The following is a 24,339-nucleotide window of genomic DNA, read 5'->3' as shown; positions in this document are numbered from 1 at the left end:
TTAGTTGTTTGCCGGATACTGCAGGCTGGTTCCCACCCATCCAATCTCTCCCTTGTATCACAGGGGCTAGAAGCCTAGAAACTACATTTCCCAATCCCCCTTGCTGGGCAGGTTTCAGTTCAGGACCTGCTAGTGGAAAGGACCTGCACAAGATTAAAGTGAAATGCTGAGACAACTGGATACTCACATGCAAAAGACTGAATTTGGACCTCTACCTCAAATCATATACAAAATTTAGCTCAAAATGGATCTAAGACCTAAATCCATGAAGTAAAACTGTAAAACTCTTAGTAGAATACATAGGAGTAAATCTTCATGATCTCTGATTTTGCAATGGATTCTTAAATACGATACCAAAAGTATAGGCAGCAAAAGAAACAGATAAATTAGACTTTATCAAAATCAAAAACTTTCATATACCAATGGACATTATCAAAAAGTGAAAAGACAGCCCACAATATGGGAGAAAATATTTGTAAATCACATATATGATAAGGAACTTGAATCTAGAATATATTAAGAAACATTACAACTCAGTAATAAAGACAAATTATCCAATTAAAAAAATGGGCAAAGTATCCGAACAGACATTTCTCAAAAAAAGTATATACAAGTGATGAATAATCACAAGAAAAGATGCTCAACGTCATTAGCCATCAGGGAAATGTAAATCAAAAGCACAATGGGGTACTATTCCATACCCACTAGGAAGGCTATAATAAAAAAATAAGATAACAACAAGTGTTGGTGAGGATGTAGAGAAATTGGAACCCTTATACACTGCTGGTGGGATGTAAAATGGTGCAGCATCTTTGGAAATCGGTTTAGCATTTCTTCAAAAGTTTAAACGTAAAGTTACCATATGACTCAGCAGTTCAGCTCCTAAGTATATACCAAACATATATACATCCACACAAAATCTTATACATGAATGTTCATATCAGCATTATCAGTAATAGCCAAAAAGCTGAAATAACCCAAATACCCATTAACTGATGAATGGATAAATAAAATGTGGTATATTCATACGATGGAATATTATTCATCAATAAAAGCAAATACTGACACATGCTACAACATGCATGAACCTTGGAAATATGCTAAGCAAAAGAATCCAATCACAAAGGACGATATATTTTAAGATTCTATTTATACGAAAAGTCCAGAAGAGGCAAAGGTACAGAGACAAAAAATCAATTAGTGTTTTCCTAGGGTTGAGGAGGGGGATGGGGGGTTGAGGGGTGGCATCTAAGGAGAAGGGGTTTCTTTCAGGGCTAATGAAAATGTTCCAGAATTGATTGTCGTGATGGATGCACAACTCTGAATATACTAAAGCCAGCGAATTACTTTAAATGGTTGAACAGCATGGTATATAAATTATAGCTCAATAAATCTGTTTTTAAACAAAGATTAAAGGGAAGAAGAAAGGCAGAGCCACATCTTCTGGCCTTGACTGTGGCAGCAGTGTACCCCTCTAGCAACTGCACTGTCTCTGCAGGGGCATAAGAGCACTGTCTCAGAGCAATTCAGGGTTAGACAGGTGTGGTCTCCTACAGGGGCTACAGAAGCTTCCTGGAGTTCCTGAACATTGACTAACATCAATGTCCTCCCCTTCTTTTTTTCTCGTTCATTCCTTTCAACAAATTTGTAGCTTAATTCCCTGGGTTAAATCTCACTCTGTTTGAAATTCCTAGGGTGATTTGTTTTCCTAACTAAATCTTGGCTGTTATTATTGCCTAGAGAACATCTGTCCTCCTTGTTCTTTTCCTAACAAATTCCATATTTCATTCAGGTCCTCACTCCTCCCACACACAGACAAATGCCTGAGGAGATGGTGAGCCCCCACCTTAGCTTCAGGGTTCAGCCTGATTTTGGTCTAAGGGTAATCCCATTCCTCTTACTAAAAATTGGTTTAGAAATAGGCCTATGGCCCGGTTATGCTGACAAAAGATAAAGAGGGGCTTGCCGGAGACTTCTAGAAACATTCCTCTTCATTCTTAAGAAAGAAGCATGAAAAACCAATTATATAAAAGAGAAAGCCCTAATTTCTGCAGGCAGCTATCATACAACCAAGACAGCAGCCCACCTTAGAATGAAGATGACAGGCAGAAGGCAGGGCAGAGAGAACCCAACTCTTTAACTGTTCAATCTACACACTCTGAAGCTCACCTCACCTCTTGACTTCTTCTATGAGCTAAAAACTTGCCTTAAGGCAGTTTGAGATAAGTTTCCTATTACAGCTGGAAACATCTTAATTTATGCCCTGAGCCACTTTGAAATGGCAGCCCCTCCAGGCAGACAGGGCATGAGATAACTCCTCAGTTTCCCACAGTCCCAGAGCGGCATGAAATATCATGCAAAATGTACCTCTAAAAACTGAGAATTTTAGCCAAGAGGGGGCTGATAGACCTGGAGGGGACTTGCAGCCATGATGAGGGACACAGCGGCAAGAACCATGCAAAACCAGAGATGAGGAATGCAGGACATCAGGACAGAGGAATGCAGACATCAGGACAGAAGGGTAATGACAACCAGGAACCAGATGGCCTCCTACATCACAGTAAAATGCCACACAGGACAGATGATGACCTGGGCCACACCCTCTCCACATGACACCTCAAGGCAACTTAACACCCTCCCCTCCCCGCACCCGCATCCCTCAAGCCTTAGGAGGATGATGAATTGACTGGATTAATTTCCCATCACCAAATAGAATGGAAGTTCAAAATAAAGATTGTTGGATCATGGGAAAATGAAAAACATTATAGACTGAGAAAATCATAACCCTAGGAGTGTACATCCCAATTACGCAGAACTCATTCTTTGGCCACTGGGTGGCAGGGGAGGTATGATCATCTTGATTCCCAGCCCCACCCCACATTTATCAATCTTGTCATCATGGAGAATCACAGTCAGCCTTGGCAAATTTTCCTCTGCAACCTATTCTCATCCGGAATTGTTCAAAGTTCAGGCTCAAACTATCCCATGAATGGAATTTATATTACAAGAGGCCCTTGGGTGCAATCCCGATTAGAGGGCTCAGTGTAGAACTGCTGCCCTTCAACCACTGCAATGACTCTTGCCACCACTGTCTTCTTGATCAAAAAATGGATATATAATTAGGTAAGAGAAACTCAGAAAAATGCTTATAAATTCTGTTCTGCAACCCTATGCCTCTTTCCTTCCATGTCTTCCAAATTCATATTGTTCCAAATCTGAAGCAGAGAATAGATTTTAAACCATTACTGATGGATAATATGCAACCCAAAGTTGATCTAACTTGGAATGTGAAAGTACTTACAACTCTTCTCTCTGATTAAGTTTGTAGAATTTAAGTGGCACCGTGCTTGAAAGCAACTGTTATCATCATATAATTTACTTCTTAATTTTCTTCTTCATTTGTGTCCCAATCCCTTAAAACCAATCTCATTTCCTCAGTGTTGTCTCTAGAGACAACTGATGCTAGCACATATGTCACTTGGTCTCTACTCTGAAATTAAGAAAATGTTTCCATTTTTATTCCATAGGGAAGAGAATTCACTGCACAAACCAAGAATACTGAACATAACTGGAAAAGTAAAGTTAAATATCAGATTGATGGGTCTCTATCTGATTCCTGTTATCATCCTTCTATTAAAAAAAAAGCTAAACCTTTGCATGTGCAGAAAATAAGTTAATTTCTATATTTCACCACTATGTTAAACATATAATTTAGCATTTGATAGAAAATACTACTGAAGTAGTAGAAGCAGATCTTAATTTTTCATGAATGTGAAAAAATAAAACTTTTTATTCCTTGTGCTAGCTCTTACAGCTTTATAAATAAGTAATATTTAGCAATTATGTACATACCTATTACAAAGAAATTTAAATGAAAACTGGACATTCTATATCTTGTCACCGAAAAGCTGAGCTTCTGCATAAGTCTGTTTGCTACGGACAAAGCTTTCTTATAATATTTGAAGGTTTATTTTTAATATTTTTACCAAATGTTGACTTACGACCTTGCAATTAGACCATGTGTTATGGATTACTTTGTTGAAATGTTTGATGTATATGTTTACTTAAAATTATAAACTATATTTTTCCTAAGAGGTTGGTGTTACCCACCAAGTTGATGAGAATAAACCCACTTGGGCACCACCACCATTTGAATTTGATCTATCTCAAATTATTCCAACCTGAGGAGGAATGAAGGAGATTTTCTCTTCTTTTTTATTAATTAATTAATGTATTTATTTTTGGCCGTGTTGGGTTTTCATTGCTGCGCACAGGCTTTCTCTAGTTGTGGCGAGCAGGGACTACTCTTCCTTGTGATGAGCGGGCTTCTCACTGCAGTGGCTTCTCTTGTTGCAGAGCACAGGTTCTAGGCCCGCAGGCTTCAGTAGTTGCAGCACACGGGCTCAGTAGTTGTGGCTCGTGAGCTCTAGAGCACAGGCTCAGTAGTAGTGGCGCATGGGCTTAGTTGCTCCGCAGCATGTGGGATCTTCCCAGACCAGGGCTCAAACCCGTGTCCCCTGCATTGGCAGGCAGATTCTTAACCACTGTGCCACCAGGGAAGTCCCAGGAGATTTTCTTAACATTAACCTTTCTTAACATTTATAAACATGACCTATAAAGATGTATTTAAAGGTTCTAACAGATTTTTTTAACATCTTTATTGGAGTATAATTGCTTTACAATTGTGTGTTAGTTTCTGCTTTATAACAAAGTGAATCAGTTATACATATTCATATGTTCCCATATCTCTTCCCTCTTGTGTCTCCCTCCCTCCCACCCTCCATATCCCACTGCTCTAGATGGTCACAAAGCACTGAGCTGATCTCCCTGTGCTATGCGGCTGCAGATTAATTTTAAAACACTGTTCCAGGTAGAGTTTTGAACTGGCAGGCACAGACGTCATGGGCATCATGGGGGGCAGTGATGGCAGTGCAGATTTCCCAGAGTCTTCCCAGTGGTTGGTTTGAGATGGAGTGGCAGAGGTGACAGCAGTTCTCTCTAGTGTCCGGTGGGGCAGTGGCAATAGCATTTCCTCCTAGGCCAGTTGCATGCCACAGTTTCCTGGAATCTACTGGATGAAGTGCTCCCCACAAACCAGTGTATAAACCATGAAAGAGACAAGGGACCCAGCAAATGGAAGCTCCAACATGAGGAAAAGGAAAAGGAATGTGCCCAGGATGACAATGAAGGGAAGGTCCTGAAAAAGTGGGGCAGCAAGTCTGGAGAGTAACCAGGTCCAGTGTGAAGTAGAAAGATGGTCCAAATGCATATTTTCAAGAACTGAATTCTTAGATTTTATTTTTTCCTGAGTGCTTGACTGAAATTAGAGGTTCATTCTTTTGGTTTTCTTTTTCTCTCCTTCCTCCCTCCCTTCCTTCCTTCCTCGCTCCCTCCTTCTCTCCTCTCTCTATCCCTCCTTCCTTCCCCCTCTCTGTCAATTGTATCAAAAACAGAGCAAATTTAAAAGTGAGCAATTATTAACTCCCCCCAAAAGCAAGTTGTATATGACAGGAAATTGTAGACACTGTGTATATAGTATTTACATAGACATACTAATTTTAACCTTAGATACTGATAGAGTCAAAAATATTGTCAGGGTAAAGAGAAGAAGGTGAAACGTGCTCGTCTGTGTGGTGTGTATTTGTGTGGGGGAAGTCTTGCTGGGGTTTGAGGAGTAGGTCAGAAAACTAAACCTTACTTTTCACAATAGGAAGTGGATTGATAATCTTCAAAACTGAAAGAAATAAGCAAAACTTAAGTATCAGGAAAACCTTCTTCTAGTAAAAACTGCTCAAAGCGTTGGAAACTGTTGACTTTGGGAGTGGCAATCAGAAGCTGGAAAGAGTAAAGCCGAGAACTGTTACTATAAGATAGCAGAATTCATCATATTTAAAGTGAGTATGTGTAACTTAGACAAAAATAAAGATTAGAATTTTAAAGAAAAATAATTTCTAAACTCTCCCCAAATTCCATCACTATTTTCATTAGAATTTCATTGAGTTTATAGATAAATAATGTAGGGAGAACTGGCATCTTTATAATTCTGATTATTTCTCTCTAAAAATATGGTTAAGACTTCTTTTCTATCCTCAGAGCTTTATCATCTTTTTATATGTCCTGTTCATTTTCCATTGTTTGTGCCAAAGCATGCTATATTATTCTTTGCTATTATGGTGACATCTTTTTCCATTATAACTGATTATTACTAATATATAACAATTTTTCTATATTTATTTTATTTATTTATATGAATTATTTACATTATTTATTTCTATATTTTTCTTGTAACCTGCCACCTTACTGAACACGTCTCATTTTTTTAACTGATTGTCTTCAGTTTTCTAGGTAGATAATCATATAAATGTACAATTATAATTGTGTATTATAATTTTTCTTTCAAATATGTATGACATTTCTTTCAGCTACCCCATTGCATTGGTTAGAACTTGTTGAATACAGCTCTAAGAGTGGGAGTGAGTGGCTGTACTACTTTCAACTTGAATGGAAATAATCCTAGTTTTCTCCAACATGAATATTATTCTTATTGATTTCAGGTAAAAATTTGACCATCGCTTTCTCCTATTTCTAGTACTTCTCCTATCTAAATACTTCTTCATACTTTATTATTTATCATTTATCATTTGTCTAGTTATCTATTATTCTCTTTACAACGTATGTTCCTAGTGGTATGGATCAGTGTTTGGCCTTATGCCAGAACTGAAAAGAATGCCTGGCTCAACAGAAATTTGTAAAATGAATGAATGAATGGATCAGTGATGGGCAGGTCACCTCTAGACAGTCAGGTGTCCTGTCTCTTTTAACCTGTGAAAAACATTAAGAACTGTCATAGTCTTAAAACGTTTTTGCATTTATGGAATAAACATTACTTCAATATCGTGTGTTACCTGTATTTCCTAGTGTTTTACTTTAAATGTTTGCATCCGTGCTTATGAGCTTGAACTGTAGCTTTGTTATGTGTTATCTTTGTCAGGTTTGGTTTCAGGATTATGTTAGCCATATTAAGTGAGCTCAAATATTTCATATGTTTGCTCTGTAACAGTTTTAAGGTTACATGGATTAGCTGCTAAGTTAAGAGCGTTCACTGAGAAAATAATCTGCATCCTGGTGCTTCTTCAACTTCTCAAGTCATTATTCTTCTATTATGCCTCATTGTTCTTTATTACACGAGATGTGTATGAGCATGCTTTCATTTAAAAAAGTTAAAATTGTACCTAAGAATAAAGACTAAAAATGTGAGGCTGTATCTCCCTCACCCCATCCCAGAGTTAACCATGATTAACAGTTTAGTATAATACTTTCATTCCAGTATTTTTCCTATGCCTTCCCACACACGTGTGTGTGCATATGTGTGTAAAAAATAAGAGGAATTCTCCTGAAACTTACTTTTTTTTCACTTTCCACTTATATATAATAAAAATATGAAATTTGGGCTTCCCTGGTGGTGCACTGGTTAAGAATCCACCTGCCAATGCAGGGGACACGGGTTCAAGCCCTAGTCCGGGAAAATTCCACATGCCGCGGAGCAACTAAGCCCGTGCGCCACAACTACTGAGCCTGCGCTCTAGGGCCCGCGAACCACAACAACTGAGCCTGCATCCTGCAACTACTGAAGCCCGCACGCCTAGAGCCCATGCTCTGCAACAAGAGAAGACACCGCAATGAGAAGCCCGCACTGCAACGAAGGGTAGGCCCCACTCGCTACAACTAGAGAAAGTTCGCGTGCAGACACAACGCAGCCAAAAACGACATAAATAAAAATAAATAAATAAATCTTTTAAAAATATATGAAATTCATGTACTACATCCTTTTTAATAATTGTATGTTATTCAACATTATGACTTTACCATAATTTATTTAACTGATCTTCTGATGATGAATATTTGGCTTTTTCCCATTTTTCACTATAATAAACACTCCTGCTGTGATCATTCCTATACATAAAACTTTAGGTCCATGTGCATGTGAGGTAGTCTTTAGAATAAACTCCTAAACATGGGATTGCTAAGTCAACAAAAATGGGTAGTTTTTATCCTAGTAGATACTGAAAAATTTCCCTCCAAAATATGTTTGTCCTCTTACCCTCCTGCCAACAAAGTATCAAAGTGCCCCTTTGCCACATCCTTATCAACCCTGGGTATTACCAAGCTTTTATATGTTCGCTAATCACGTGAAAATTGATGAAAATGCATCACATTAATTTACCAATGAGTTTGCACATTTTGTAGAGTTTATTGAACATTTGTATTTCTTTTTCTGTAAATTGCTTTTCATATGTATTGTTAATTTTTCTACTGGAGTGTTTGTCTTTTTCCTATTGATTTGTATTTATATTAATCCTTTATTAATATAATACAAATATATTCCCAGGCTGTGGGTTGTCTATTAATGTTGTTTTTTGTGTACATTGTTTTGTTTTTAGTTTTTATATATTTAAATATGTGACGATTTTCATTTATGACTTTAATATTTTATATCTTCGATACAATTTCTTCACCCCATGCTTATGAATGTTTTTTCTATATTTTCATCTGATAATTTTATGTTTAGTTCTTTGAGTATGGTGTAAGATATGTGTCTAACTATATATCTCTCAAAATGGACAACCAGCTACCCCAATTGTATTTCTTTCAAAATAGGTAACTGAACTTCACCTTGATTTGAGAAGTACTTCAATGTCTTCCAACTGATTTGTTTACCATTGTTATCATTGATAGCAGCTGGCACTTACATAGTTCTGACCATATTCCAAGCACTCTTCTAAGGGCTTTATGTGTATTAACCTATTTAATCTTCACAACAATCTTTAATTTAACAATCTTAAGATATAGATGATATAATGGTCCCTATTTTACAAGTAAGGAAACTAAGGCACAGAAAGTTTATTTAACTTGCCCAAGAATGCACAGCTACTATGTGGCCTGTCTTGTGATTCAGAGCTTTTAACTATTATGTGAAATAGCAGTGTATACTTCTAAGTTCTATTCAATCTTAGTAATTATTGTAATAATTTGCCTTTACCTGCACCAACCTTATACTTTTACAGTTATATTTTCAAATATGTTTTAATTTCTGAAAGAGAAGTTTCCCCCATTTTTTTTTCTTCTCAGAATTTTCCAGGCAATTACTTATTATTTTCTCTACCATTTGACCTATAGAATGAACTTGTTAAGTCTTATAATAATGATTAGGATTGTATTACATTTCTAAATTAACTTGGGAAGGATTAATATCTCAAAATATTGTCTATTTAGGAAGGGGCTATGTATCTGCATCTATTGGATCTTCTTATAACTTTTTTCCTATAGTTTTATAGGTTTCAACATATGAATCTTATATTTTTGTTAGGCACTTTATGGTTTTTATCGTTACTGAGAATGGATTCCATTTCTGTTTTATTCTTTAATATATTGTCAATAATATATAGGAAAGCATTTATTTTTTTCTACGCTAATTTTGTATCTAGCCACACTGAACTCTTTATTGATTCTAATAATTTTTTCCTTGGATTTTCAAGGCAATCTTGTGCAAATAATTATATTTGTGTCTTTCTTTCATAGTATTTATATATATGTACACATATATATGTTATTCTTTTTGTCTTATTGCATTAGTTAGAGTCAGATTCCATTTAAGGTTAAAGAGCAGCAATGCTAGGAGCAAATTTATCTTGTTTCTAATGTTAATAGGAATGTTTCTTATGTTTTATATTAAATATGATATTTGCTCTTGGTATATGCTAACCTTTATCAGCTTAAGGAAGTTTCCTTCTATTGCTAGCTTGCCAAGACTTATTGTTTACTTGTTTTTAATCGAGTGATTATTGAATTTTAGCAAATGCATTTTTTGCTCATATTGAAATGTCATGAGGTTTTCCTCCTTTGATCTATTTACGTAGTGAATTACATTAATGGATTTCCTTGTGTTGAGTCATCCTTGAATTAATAATATTTAGGTGTTCCAGGAGCTATGTATACACATTTAAGATTGTTGTATCCTCTTGACAAACTGACCTTTTTATTGTGAAACTTATTAATATTAATAGGAACATCTAGTGCATTTACATTGAATATAATTATTAATATGGTTTAATGGGTTTAATTCTACCATCTTGCAATTTGTTTTTTATTTGTCCCATCTCATGTTTGTTACTTTGTTGGTTCTTTCTGCTTTCTTTGGCCAATAAAATACTTTTGAATACTCGATTTTATTGCCTCTTTTTCTTTCTCTCTCTCCCTTTCTTTCTGTATGTGGGTGTGTGTATTAGTGACTGCTCTTAGGATTACAGTGCACATCCTTAACTTATCACAGTCTACCTCTAATTAATATTATACCATGTCATGTAAAATATAAGAATCTTCCAACAGTTGAACTCCATTTATCCCACCCAATTCTTAACGCTATTGTCATAGTTTACGATCACATATGTTAGAAATGCCACAACACAGTTATTATTTTTGCTCAAATCAGTCAATTATCTTTTCAAAAAATTTAAAGATAAGAAAATAAAATTTATTTATATTTACAATTTTCAACAATCTTTATTTCTTCTTATAATTCTAAGTTTTATATTCAAGCCAGTGAACTTTCTTTAGCACTTCTCTTAGTGCCGTGACTATTATAAACAAATTCCTCAGTTTACATTCATCTTAAAATATTTTTAGCTTCCATTCTAGAAGAATATTTTGAAACATATGACACCTTGGGTTTTATGAGTTTCTTAGATCTGCATAATGATTTTTTTCACCAAGTTTTTAATACTTTTGTTTATTATTTCTTTAAATAGTTCTGACCCATTCTCCTTTTCCTTTTCTTCTGAGATGTCAATTACATGTGGGACAAGTGATACTATTCCATAAGATACTGAGCCTCTGCTCATTTGTTAAAATCTATTTTCTGTTTTCTAGTTTTGATATTTTCTATTGATCTGTTTTCAAACTTTTTATTCTGCAGTGTCTAATCTCAAAGCATTGAGGGAAATTGTCATTTCTAGTATTTTTAATTGATATAAACTTTTTTATAGTTTATATTTCTCTTTTGAGATTTCCCACCTCTTTGCTCATTATGTTCATGTTTTCCTTTAAATTCTTGAACATGTTTATAATTACCATTTTAAAAATTATGTCCTAACTCTAAAATCTGAATTATCTCAGGATCTCTTTCTATTGCTTGCTTTTTTGTCTTGATTATGGGTCCCTTTTTCCTACTTTTGTGCATATGTAGTAGTGCTTTTATTGAATGTTGTATGTTATGGATAACATATGGTAGAGCATTTGGATTTTGCTGTCTCTCCTTTAACGGTGTAGCATTTGTTCTGGCCAACAGCTACATAACTGGGTAATTCTCTTGATTCTTTGGGCTTCATTTTATGCTTTGTTTGGGCAAGTGTATATTAATTTTGACCTTAACCATGGGATATGGTCTTACTCCTGGCTCCTAAAAAGTGACCTTTCTGAGGTCTCAATTTAATGACTGATATGCTCAGTGAAGTCTTTCCACTATGACTGGACCAAAACTTCAATATCTTTTAGCACTGCATAACCTCTGGCATTTCCATTTATTTCTTAGCTCCACTGCAGCTGCTGTCTTGCTGGATCTCAGGTTCTTATAGAATCTTAACCTATAAATGTAAATCCCAGACCAGCTCTCAGCCAAAGAGCTAAGGAGAATCTGCACACTGACTTCTGAGACCTTCATCTGTACAGCTTACTCCTCTCTGGAATCCTATTCTGCTAATTCCAGCTCCTCCTTTACAACCCCTCTGTTTTAATTTCTGCCTCCTCAGCTCAGTGAGACTGATGTTCTTCTCTCGGGCTTCACCTCCTTGTGCCACATCCTGGGAAGTGCCCCCAGACATAAAATAAGGTTGAATGTGGTGCTTATCTCATATTTACAGACTTTCCAGGACTCTAGTCCTGTACTGCCTATTATCCAATGCCTAAAAATTGTCACCATGTATTTTGTTCAGTTTTTAAATGGTAGAGTTAAATTCAGTAGCAGTTACTCCATGACAGCCTGGAAGTAAACATCTAATAGAGGAAACTATTATCTTTTTAATCCTTGCATCTTACTTCATTGGTTCATTTCACTGTATTTTCTTGCTGCTCCCCCACTAACCACACACACACACACACACACACACACACACACACACACACACACATACACACACTGGCACCTTTTTGAATAATGGGGCTATGTGCTTTTTTCTCTCATGGTCTCACTTAAAATTGGTTTTGTTTTAAAAAAACTTTTAAACATGTTTTAATTTATTCTTTATCAATGTCAATGCCAAATTCATAGCTACAAATATGGATCCTCCTTGTTTGACATTAAACCTTTATCATATTTTACTTTCTCTTTTCCACCTCTCTCCTCACCTGACATCTCTAGGGAATGTTTATAGCATACCTTTTTCTTTCTAAAATTCTTTGTTATAAATTGAACTTAGTTTCACAGGCACATTAAAAACAATTCTTTAGTGTTAAATCTAAATTTACTTCTCACTGCTCGTTTTTCTAAAAACATAGCTTTACCTTTATTAAGTTCTGTATTTTGATTAGTTTTTGCTTGAAGGTCTACTTTAAGTTATATTTTTTAAAAAGCATACATGAGTCATATAATTTCTGAATTCTTACAAATCTGAACCAGGTTTTCATTTGTCCTTGCGTTTAGGTAATAGCTTGGCTCAGTCTATAATTCTTGGAACATAATGCTTTTTCTTCAGAAGTCTTTACATTTTCTCTGAGGTTTTCTGGCATTAGTGTTGCAAATAAAAAGTCTAATGACGTTTTTTAGTGACCTTTTTTTTTCACAGTTGGCTGCTTCCAGTATTTGTTCATTATTCAGGCCATGGAAAACCATCTGGGTATGATTCCTTTTCATTATACTGCCTAGTCTTTGGTAAGTTTTCTCCATATAAACAATGAATCCTTCCACTCTGAAATGTTTTTTCTTTAATTATTGCTTGACATTCATTTATACTATTTTCTCCTTCTGGAACTTCTGTAACAACAATATTGCTTCTCCTGCTTCAATCTTTTCTGCCTCTCAACTTTTCTCTTGAATTCCCAACTCTCAGAGTTCTAGAAGAATGTCCCATAGTTATTCTTCTTTTTATCTCTAAGATCTATTTTTTGGTTCTCGATTTTTACTTTACTTTTCAAACAAAAGTAATATATGACGCTTTTGAACCTAAGAAAATTAGCTTCCCCACCCCCAAGTTCTTCCCTTTATTCTATAGCAACTGTTTTACTAGAGGTTATTTAACCTGAATACTCAACATTTTATCCCCCTCATTTGAACCACTGAATTTCTCAATTTACCTGGCAATTTTTCTCTTATTCTTACAGAGTAAGAATGAATTTTTCCAGGATGAACACCCAAAATGTGAATAGTGGCTCATCAGTGTCCCCTTAATTTACTCCTACCTGTGCCATTTCCATCTCTAACTCTTTAGCTTCAGGGATGCAGATGAGAAGTTTCCGATTATGATGCATAAATGATCTTTCTATATTCCTTTTACATTCCTTGGGTTGTTTCTTTCTGAAACTGGAAAGAAGAAGGCATCAAACATGTGATTAGGATACCATATTTGTCACAGCAGTTTCCACTTATTTTTCCTAGACTGTGACAAGAAAATTTTACTTTTGTTTCCCACTTAAAATTCTTTAAAAGAAAAATTGGATATACTTCAAGTTCCTTCCTTATAGAGAAGTAGGAAGGTTGTTCTGGTTCCAACAATCTTATGAAAAGAGTCCCTTGTGAGGAGGAAGGGGAAACACATTTTTAAGTTACTTTCCTCCCACTGAAAACATTTTGAAATACTTTCCTTGAAACCACCTTTGCAATCCTGAATTTATTGTGGACTTCTGTGTCCAACTGCCTAAACAAGAAATAGGGAAATATGCCCATGAAAGTTAACCTCTGCTGAATACAACCATGAAGTAGAAAAAACACAGGGAACATCTATATTTTATACTGTCAATATGTTCTCTCTTATTCTGGAAGCACAGGTTGTCTTTCCTCTGTCAGCTGCAAAAATATTATCTCTCTGCAGGAATGAAACAAGTGTGGAATATATATTATGCTACCACATTACATGCATACCTAAGCAGAAAACAAAGAAAATAACCATTTAATATATAACTCAATTTTGCCTCCAGGGACAGATAAAAATTTTTATTATAATACCCAAATGGTACAGTACATAAATATACATGGGAAATGTGATAGGACCAAGCCAGGCTCTTTTGGCTACATGCTGGTGGCTAAAAATTTATCATCTAACCTCATCCTAATCTTCCCTTCTCATAGACATGAAGTAGGCTATATTTTTTATAAGAGCCAGGAATTTGGAGCAAAGGAGATCAAAACTGATCACCATTTTTCAGCAGATCATTAATTTCTAAATGTCTGTGGAAAATAACTATTGACTGATATCTTTCAGTTTCATTTCAAGCATAACACCTTATACTGTTTACTTACGAAACAACCAAGATAGTAAAAAAAAAAAAAAAAACTAAACGAACTAAATTGGTAATTTAATAACTTCAGATGATTGGTAATTTAATAACTTCAGATGGTTTAGAGGTATTTATCCCTTTTGAAATCAATAACCTTTCGTTTGGAATCTTAAATCCACTTTAATGAGCATTCTGCTGGCAGCTGTTTTATTTAGGATCCGAGCTTATACAAACAAAAGTAACAGAGGCTTTTACCTAGATTACAATTTACAGTTAACTTTTGCAGACCACATGACTGATTTGAATGTATAAGTCCCTACAATTCCATTATACATGTTTCTTAAAAATTTGAATGCTTTTAACCAGAGAAGAGCTTATACAGGACGAGTGTTGTCGATGTGAGGAATCTCGATGTTGCTCAGTTATTTGCAGCATGTCTGAAATGGCTCTTCTAACACTGGTTCTGTCTTTGAAAGCCCATACAGAGCAATAACATGACCTTCTTAGAAGCAATAAGTGAAAAACACCCCTGGATAATGCCACTGACTTGCTACATAAGTTGCATTTTTATTGAATTATCAAATTGAAATATTTGTCAACACATAATACCCTATTTCTTTGTATCTTCACATTCACTCACTCTGTTTTAATTCTGACAATGTCTTCTGCACTATTTCTTCTCTATAAGAAACTTTTTGAGGTCAAGTAATCTATCCGTATAAAACTTATTAGAAACATCCTCCACAAAACAAGGGGCTGAATTTATTGTCACTGTAATCTGCATTGCTCTGCCTCTGTGCACCAGGCACCTAAGTAGCTCTGGAAGCCTCCAGAGTGTGTTCAGAAATGAAACTTTCGACTTATCACTGTTTCTCTGTGAGATGCTGTCCTATCTTGCACTAATGTTGCCTCCTGGGAGCACTTCAAAGCTATCACGCCCTTAATACACCAAAAAACCATGCTGCATTCCCTTCATAGTTTACAAAATTCTTCATAAAAACAATGACTTCATCATCTGTTATAATTCTACTTTCCACAGGGATCAAAAACTAGTCCTTGAGCCATGTGAGAGATAGCACCAAGTAATGCCTCCCCACCTGTCCCTTTCCCAGGGGCCTTTAATACAACCTCTCTTTAAACCAAAAAAAGAAAAAGAAAAGAAAAAGTACAAATCACACAGACAGACTCCAAATCCCAGCTTCTGCTCAGCTGGAGCCCCTTGCCCCATTTAAAAATATTCAAAGATCACCTCTTATCCATGAATAACCTACTGTTGCTCCATGAATATCTCATTGCCATGCTTACCTGAGAATGAAGCTAGCAGAGAGGAAAGCAAGCGGGGAGATGAGGAGAGTCCCCATCCTCATCTTAGCCCAAAACCAGCAATCACCTTTGGTCTCCCTAGTTGCATGTGCCAGTAAATTCCCCTTTTTGCCAAAATCAGTTCGAATTTGGTTTTATATCACTTGCGACTGAAATAATCTTGACTAATATACTAATAATTACCAAATTTTATTGGGTTATGTAAATATCATTGCCTCCGGAACTTGAAATAACAAATCCCTGGGATTTCCAACCGTGAAAACTACAGTCTGATGAGTGATTTAATTAAACGTGTACATATAGATCACTCCCCAAGCTACATACATAGAAATGAGGAGAGACGAATCTGAAGGAGACAGAAAAAAAAACTTTCGCATTTTGAAACAATGTATTAAGAAGACATGTGCCCAATGTCTAGGATTGGAAAGATAAATGATTCCATTTTATGTTGTTATTAAATTGTATGACCCTTCATTAAAGTTAAATGCATTTAGAGGAATTAAGCTTATCAAAAACTTGGCAGTGTAATATAAGTAATGGTTCTTTGTTTATTTGACGACATCCTCCTGTGAGTTGATTCACAATTTTAATTTTGGAAAGCAGTATTTCTTTGATGGGGACTGATGGAATGATGCGAACTGCTACATCGTTTTGCATGAAGTCATATTGATTGTGAAAGGAAACAGAGGCCAAGTGACAACCAATTTTTCAAGGAGCATTATGACAGTAATGTTTCTATATTGTCAAAGGGATCACAACAAATTAAGAACTGAAATTAAACTTTAGGAGACAATCTCCTATCCTTTTGAAGATAAGCACACCAGAATTCTATAACGACAAAAATTCTAAATATTTTTAGTGGAAAAACCTTATTTAAAAAAATATGTATAAAAGTTATGTACCAATACCAAGCACCTATTTTGGACACAATGGTAAGCGGAAGAAATGGTCAGCAAAACAAAATACAAGAGAGAGCTTGCAACCCAGTGAGAGAGGAAGCATTAATCCAATCACAGAGAACTATAATTCCAATTGGGATAAATGTCACCAGAGAAATATGCCTACCACCATAGAAGACAATACTGGGGGCTTTACCCTAAACAGATAGATGAAGGAAGGATTTTGTGAAGAAGTGATATTTGAAGAACAAATAAGCACTAAGGAGGTAAAGAGGGAAAAGCACATTCTGGTGAGAGGGACGAGCCTCTCCATGGGAGTAGAGAAGGATGGGGTAAAAATCAGAAACCTGAAAGGACTGTGCGCCCAGAACCTAGGGAAAGGAGGTGGAGAGTAAGGAGAGGCAGGCTGTGCAGGGATGGTAAGTTTTCTCCTAAAGCAATGGGCAGACCTTGAAGGGTTTTAAGTGGAGCCTGGGAAGATCAACTTTGCATTAAAAAAAAAAACAACCCTTTGGCTTCAGTCTGGATAATAAATGGGAAGAGAAGTCAGGATGCTGGCAAGGGCAAACAGTAGTTGGGCTAGGGAGAAATGGGGGTGAGGCCAAGACACAGAAAGGGAGAGACAGAATCTGTCATGGCAGTTTACGTTCATCATGTATTGAGAATCAGCACCATGAAATCTGACTGAAACATTAGGGAAGATTTCAAATATATTAAAAAAGTAGACAGAATAATATAATCGACTTCCCGTACTCAACACTTAGCTTTAACCATGTCCGACTCAGCTAATCTTGTTTTATCTAAATCCCCACTCATTTCCCTGCTCCCATACACATATATATATATTTAATTATGAATATTTCAAACCTTCAGAAACGTTGTGAGAATAGTACACCACCACCAATTTGTCATTAATCTAGATTCACTAGTTGTTAACATTTTGATAACTTGTTCTACATATGTGTATGTGTGTGTAAATATATGTATTTCATCATCTATCTCCTAAAAGCAAAGTCTTTCTCCTAAACAACCACGACACAATTATCACACTCAGGAAAAGTAATATTATCTAATATACAGTCCATATTCGAAAACTTCCCATTTGTCCCAATAATGTCCTCTATAGGTAGTTTTCCCCCTGACCCAGAATCCAAACAAGGATTATGCATTGCATTTTTTGGTTCTGTCTCTTTATCCTCCAATCTTAAAGAGTTCCTCAGCCTTTTTGTCTGACATGACATGGATGCCTTTGAAGAGTCCAAGCCAGCTACTTTGCAGGATGTCCTTTAATGTGGGTTTGTCTGTTTCCTCATGATTAGATTCAGGTGAAACATTTGGCAGTACCATCACATAGAGGGTATTGTGTCCCTCTCTGTGTATCACATCGGGAGCCATATGATGTCAGTCGTACCGCTATTAATGATGATTCTTTCACTTTTTCAACTGCTTGGATTCATATCCTATAGGCATAATCCATTAATGAGGAAACCAGACAAAGACTGCACAATATAATTTCTATTTCCCCATGAGTATCTTAATGCCAAAAGACATTAACATAGGTCATTTACACAGACAAAGCTTTGTCGGTTTTATTCACGGAAGGTAGATATAGATCATAAATAGACATGGACTGGGAATAAATATCCTGCAGCAATTAGAAATTGGCACACTTGGGAATTAGAATCCTAAGAAGTAACGTATGAAGGTGAAGCTTGTGGCCTCAGGAACCAGACTGTCGGGGATGTCATCCTGGCCCTGCGGCTCACAACCTGTGTGACCTTAGACAAGTTACCTGCCCTTTCTGGATCTGCTTCCACATCTGTGACATGGGTAATCATTAGCACTCATATGTCTGGCTTGAGTACTGAGTTGCTACACATGCAATGCAGACAACAAGCTCTCAGTGGTGCAATGATGATGTTTGCAGTGAAGGACCATTAAACTCCATGTGTTGACTAAAAGAAGAACCTAGGTCTTCTTTATAAAAATATTGTCTGAAATTTTGACCCTGTTAGAAATATAATGTGGTAAAATGTCAACATGTTTGCATAAAATCACTAACATCATCATCTAGTGAGAACTACTTAGGGCAAAAGAGTTTGATTTTCACATCAGATAACAAGCACTTATATTTCCCAAATAATAAATGGTAATCTTAACAACGAAATGTGTCCAGTGACATTTCCCATTGAGGATTTTATTACCTCCTGATCATTAGTGATATGTATGTGATCTGTCTGGTAAGTGTACATATAGTATTTACACGCCCATGGAAAGATCTAAACCACAACTAGAAAAAGGTGTGCTCAGAGGTCTAGTCAAAGATCTAGCCTAGTCTCAGAATCACTTCTTAAACCTTACAATTACAACATGGTTTTAAATTTTCTAAGATATTTTTCTGCTTAGGGAACTCAGCTACAGTATGCTTACCCACTGTCTTGTATTTGTATTTGTCTGTGTGGTGTTGATGGCAGCCCTAGTTGTTTTCCCTGATTGTATCCCATTACCCTTTTTTGAAACAATAACTTTCTTTTCCCTATGGAAATTTCACTGTTAGTCATTCATGGCTTAATAAAATTATCCAATTTTTAATATATGGACTATTGTTTCCCTTAAATGAAATAATTATAATATCAAGTAGAACAAAAGAGTAATCCTTAACTTTGCTTTTTTATGATTTGAGTTTTTCCTAAAATGTGTAGCCATAGTGGAAATCTTTTTGTTTTTCCTTGCAAGTGATATAGACAAAAATGAAAATTTCTCAAAGTTAGAAGTGACTTGAATTGTTACTATTTCGTTTAGGAACAAAGGAGTCAACTGACCTATCCTAAAATTTTAGAATAGGGAAAAGAAAAGAAAATGTAAGTAACAAAGCCTTGACTTTAGTACCATACCCTGGATGGCTCAGGAAAAGACAGGCAGGGTGAAAACATCTAGAGAAAACAGAAATAGAGGAAGGGAGCAGGGAGAAGCAAAGAGACAGAGGGAGGGAAAGTCCAATATGGCTGGTCCCTGAGTCCTAAAATTTCACCCTTCCCAGGGCTCAGGGTAACTGCCCCAGCCCTACCCTTTAAGACCACTCTTGGGCTTGCTTCCCTCAACACCCGCTCTGGGTGTCCTCCTGCCCCCAAACCTCAACTATTACACCTCCAACCCACTCCACCTACCAATACCCCAAACATACACAGTATGTCTTCTTTTTCTTCATTGTCGTCTTTTATTTTTCATCTGATTCCTTCCATTTGTCAAAGTTAAATAACTTCCATCACAGGCATAAATTTAACAGTCACAAAACCTAGATGTACATAAATCTTCATTTCCTCAAAACTGACTTAGCTCACAAGCCCCCATTTCCACAGATGGAAGAATACCTAACTTTGCCCATTTAAGGAAAACTCAGACATTTCTGGTTCTTCTCACTTTCTTTGGACTAATACAAAGTCAATAAGAAATTCACACTCTTATTTCCTTCTCTTCCTTCCATTGATCCTCTAAATGTGGAGGTAGGAACCCATAATTATAAGGGTGGAGCAGCACATACTACAGAGAAGAGGGAGTTCAGTCTAAAAGAGAAGACAGTGAAATAGTCCAGTAAGTGCCCAATCACAAGACCAATGAGAGTGTCAGGGGAGCAGAGTGAATATAAAAAAGAACAGAGGGAGAAGACAGAACAAAAGCTCAGCCACAAGGGGCCAGAGACAGCTTCAGAGAGGAAGTGATTTTTAAGTCAAGGGTGAGTAGGAGTTAGTCAGGTTAAGAAGCTGGGTAAGGAAGTCACAGGGACCATTTGCTAAGGCATGGAATCAGGGAAACTGTGACATGCTTGGGAAATGCAAGCAGCTCCCTGTGGCTGGAGCACAGGGAAGGTTTGGAGGAGCGGGTAGAAGATGAGTCTAGAGAGGTGAATAGAGGTGTGCATCAAGCCAAGGAACTGGGTGGGATCGTATTCTCTAAGCCAGGAGTCGGCAAACTGTACGTGAAGTCCAGATCGGCCTGCTGCCTGGTTTTGTACACAAAGTTTTAATGGACTCAACCATGCTCATTTGTTTACATAATATTCATGATGCTTTCATGCTATACCATCAGTCAAGGATTTCTGACAATGTATGGCCATCAAGGCCTAAAATATTTATTCTCCATATCTTTACATAAAACTTTTGCTGACCCTTCTGCAACCCACTTGAGAAATATACGCATCCTCTTTTTCTGCACACATTTTTTTATTCTCTTATTGAAGTATAGTTGTACAATATTACATAAGTTACAGTTGTACAATACAGTGATTCACAATTTTTAAAGGTTGTACTCCATTTATAGTTATTATAAAATATTGTTATATTCCCATATTGTACAATATATCCTTGTAGCTTACTTTATAACTAATAGCTTGTACCTCTTACTCCCTTACACCTTTATTGCCCCTCCCCCCGCCCCTCTCCCCATTGGTAACCACTAGTTTGTTCTCTCTATCTGTGAGTCTGCTTCTTTTTTGTTATATTCACTAGTATGTTGTATTTTTTAAATTCCACATGTAAGTGGTATCATGCAGTATTTGTCTTTCTCTGACTGACTTATTTCACTTAGCATAATGCCCTCCAAGGCCATCCATGTTGATGCAAATGGCAAAGTTTCATTCTTTTTATGGCTGAGTAATATTCCATTGTATATAGCTATACCACATCTTCTTTATCCATTCATCTGTTGATGGACACTTAGGTTGCTTCCACATCTTGGAAATTATAAATAATGCTGCTATGAACATTGGGGTGCATGTAGCTTTTTGAATTAGTGCTTTTGCTTTTTTTTTGGATATATATCCAGGAGCGGAATTGCTGGGTCATGCAGTAGTTCTATTTTAGTTTTTTGAGAAACCCCCATACTGTTGTCCACAGTGGCTGCACCAATTTACATTCCCACCAACAGTGCATGAGGGTTCCCTTTTCTCCACATCCTCGCCAACATATGTTATCTGTATTCTTTGATGATAGCCATTCTGACAGGTGTGAGGTGATATCTCATTGGTTTTGATTTGCATTTTCCTGATGATTAGCAACGTTGAGCGTCTTTTCATGTGCCTGTTAGCCATCTGTATTTCCTCTTTGGAAAAATGTCTATTCAGTTCTTCTGCCATTTCTTAATCAGGTTGTTTGTTTTTTGATGTTGAGTTGTATGAGCTGCTTATATGTGTTAGCTATTAATCCCTTATCTGTCATACCATATGCAAATATTTTCTCCCATTCAGTACATTCTCTTTTTATTTTGTTGATGGTTTCCTTTCCTGTATGTACCCTCTTGAAAAGAAAAAGTTCTCAAAGACCTGAAGCACCACTTAGATATCTTTAGTGTATTGATATTTATATTCGTGCAAACCTAAAACTAGCTGTAAGCATCTTATGCTTATGGCTCTTACATAATTATACAAATTTGCATATTAAATTTAAACAAAAATGACATTCAAATGAATGGTATTAATTCAATGTGACAGATGACATCATTTGTATGGAAACAAATTTCCACTCTTAACATGGGACTGGCTACTGAATACAGGTTCTTTTGAATTTAGCAACTTAAACCACTTGGGCCACATGATGGTTTTCCTTACTTGAACTAGGGTAAAACCTATGTTAATATAACAAAAGATAGTGACTTCATTGAACTTCATGTGTCCTGATTGCCTCGTTTTGGGCTACAAAGTCTCTCTGCCTTCTTTTCTGTGTCAGCTGTTGATAATTATAGTAATGCCCATTTGTACAATAAAAACACAAACACACATGCAGGCACTGAAATCAATTGTCAGTTCTCAGTTTTAAGGCAGCCATTCAGGTAATCCACAATTGCTTGTATTTTTTCAATGTCATCTAGATAAAATAAAGAAATTTGAAAAATAACACAGAGAGCTACAGATTCTGGATACATGCAAAGCTGAGGAAGAAATCTAACAGATATTTATTGTGGCAAAAATATAGCTAAAAGGAGCTAGTCCAAGCTAGGCGAACTCAAGAGGTGGCAATGGGTTAGAGAGAAGAGGGCAAATATGAGAGTTTTCGGTACACTATCTGGACAAGACTCTAACATCAAATGGTTGTGAGGAGGAAGAAACGCGAGGGAGAATTCTGAAATGACTCCCAGGTTCCTGGCCTGGGCATGGACATTCATCAACGTGGGAAAACACAGAAGAGGTGGAAGTTTGTGAAGGAAAGACAATAAGTTCACTTGGGTGTGTTGAAATTAAGGCAACTGGGAGACTAAGTCTTTATCCTGAATGCAGTTAGGTATATTGGACTGCACAGTCATTAGCAAGGACTGGCTCAGACAAAAAGATTTGGGAGCTAGAAATAAGAGGTTGTTGAAGTATTTATACAGTTGAGCGGGTCCACATATAGAAAAGTAAAAAGTGAGAGCACAGAAAAGCACTAATAATGCTCAATAAAGAAATAGCCATTAGAGACAGTTGTATAAATAACCACATGTATGCATCCACAAATATTATCAAGTCAGGATGATCTGTGCTGATGGAGGGAAACTGTAATATGCATAATATGAAATACCAATACGAAAATCACTCTGCCTTTGGGTGGGTGTTTGCAGAAGATTTACTTTTGTTTGCTAAAATTTGGTTTGCTCTTCCAGAAGGCACATTAACTTGAATAAGAAGGCAAAATGGTATGTAATGTGGCCTTCACTGCTGGTTACCCACCCAGTATCCATTTCTCCTTCTTTCCTAACAGATCCTTAATTTTTCTCAGGCTGTCAGTGTGCCTGATGAGAACTGCATTTCCCAGCCTCCTTTCACCTATGAATGGCCATGTGACACAGTTCAGGTGGGTGAAATATAAGTAAAAGTCACCAGATGGAACTTCTGGGAAGGCTTTTAAAAGGCAAATAGACTCGGCTGCCTGGATGGTTCGTCCTTACCCTTCATCCTGCAGGGGAACATCATCTGAGGCGGAACAACCATGTTGTGACCTTGAGGCCCCAAGAACATGGTAAGGATTACTGGATGGAAATATAGGATGGTCCCGTGGACTTCACGGAGCCCCAGTATCCGCTCTAGACTTCCTACTTCCAAATGTAAGCAAGAATAATAAAACCTCTCATTTTTTTGTCACTGTTTTCTGTTTCCTGAGGTATAGTGCAATTTCTACCCACCCAGAAGCCCTGTTTGAAAATGGTCTTAGGTAAAAATCTCTCCTTAAATAGCCTGTAAAGTTAATGTAATGTCCAGGAAAAAATGAAGAGTTGATTCTCACCTAGATATAACAGGAAGCCTGTCAACCCTATTACTTGATTAGACAAAGTAGGGGGAAAAATGGGGGTGGGCAGCCAGGAGATGAGCTGGCCATGTTAAACAGATTCCCTCTAAGGCCGTGTCTACCAAATCTCCAAATTCTAACATCCTCCACCATGTTTTTATTTTTGGTTTGCATTTTCCCCCCATCCTTAGCATAGTGGAAGAAAAAAAAATGAACATAAATAGGAAGACTCTTACTTACTAACATTCAGTGGCTTCTCATTTTCCACTCAATTAAGAATACGTAGGATACTTTATTGAACTATTAATCTGTGATTTGTTTGACCAGTGTTTTCCTCTCCTATTCTAAGCAAGTAGAAAGGTTAACTGCCGTCTTACTTC

The 24,339-nt window shown here is 36.6% G+C and overlaps 1 protein-coding gene across 1 annotated transcript in view; it reads right to left on the bottom strand.

Annotated features, from left to right (window-relative positions):
- The window catches only part of MEGF10 (multiple EGF like domains 10), a 368,384-nt gene that overhangs the window by 196,499 nt on the left and 147,546 nt on the right, over nt 1–24,339 (bottom strand). Inside the window, exon 5 of the mRNA XM_067731618.1 lies at nt 13,450–13,570. The gene's annotated coding sequence lies outside the window, so the exon portion shown is untranslated. The remainder of the gene's footprint in view (nt 1–13,449; nt 13,571–24,339) is intronic.

The sequence above is a fragment of the Pseudorca crassidens genome, chromosome 3, assembly GCF_039906515.1.
Source record: "Pseudorca crassidens isolate mPseCra1 chromosome 3, mPseCra1.hap1, whole genome shotgun sequence".
Taxonomy (NCBI): domain Eukaryota; kingdom Metazoa; phylum Chordata; class Mammalia; order Artiodactyla; family Delphinidae; genus Pseudorca; species Pseudorca crassidens.
The sequence above is the reverse complement of the archived record's forward strand: the minus strand, read 5'-3'. Positions and strand labels throughout refer to the sequence as shown.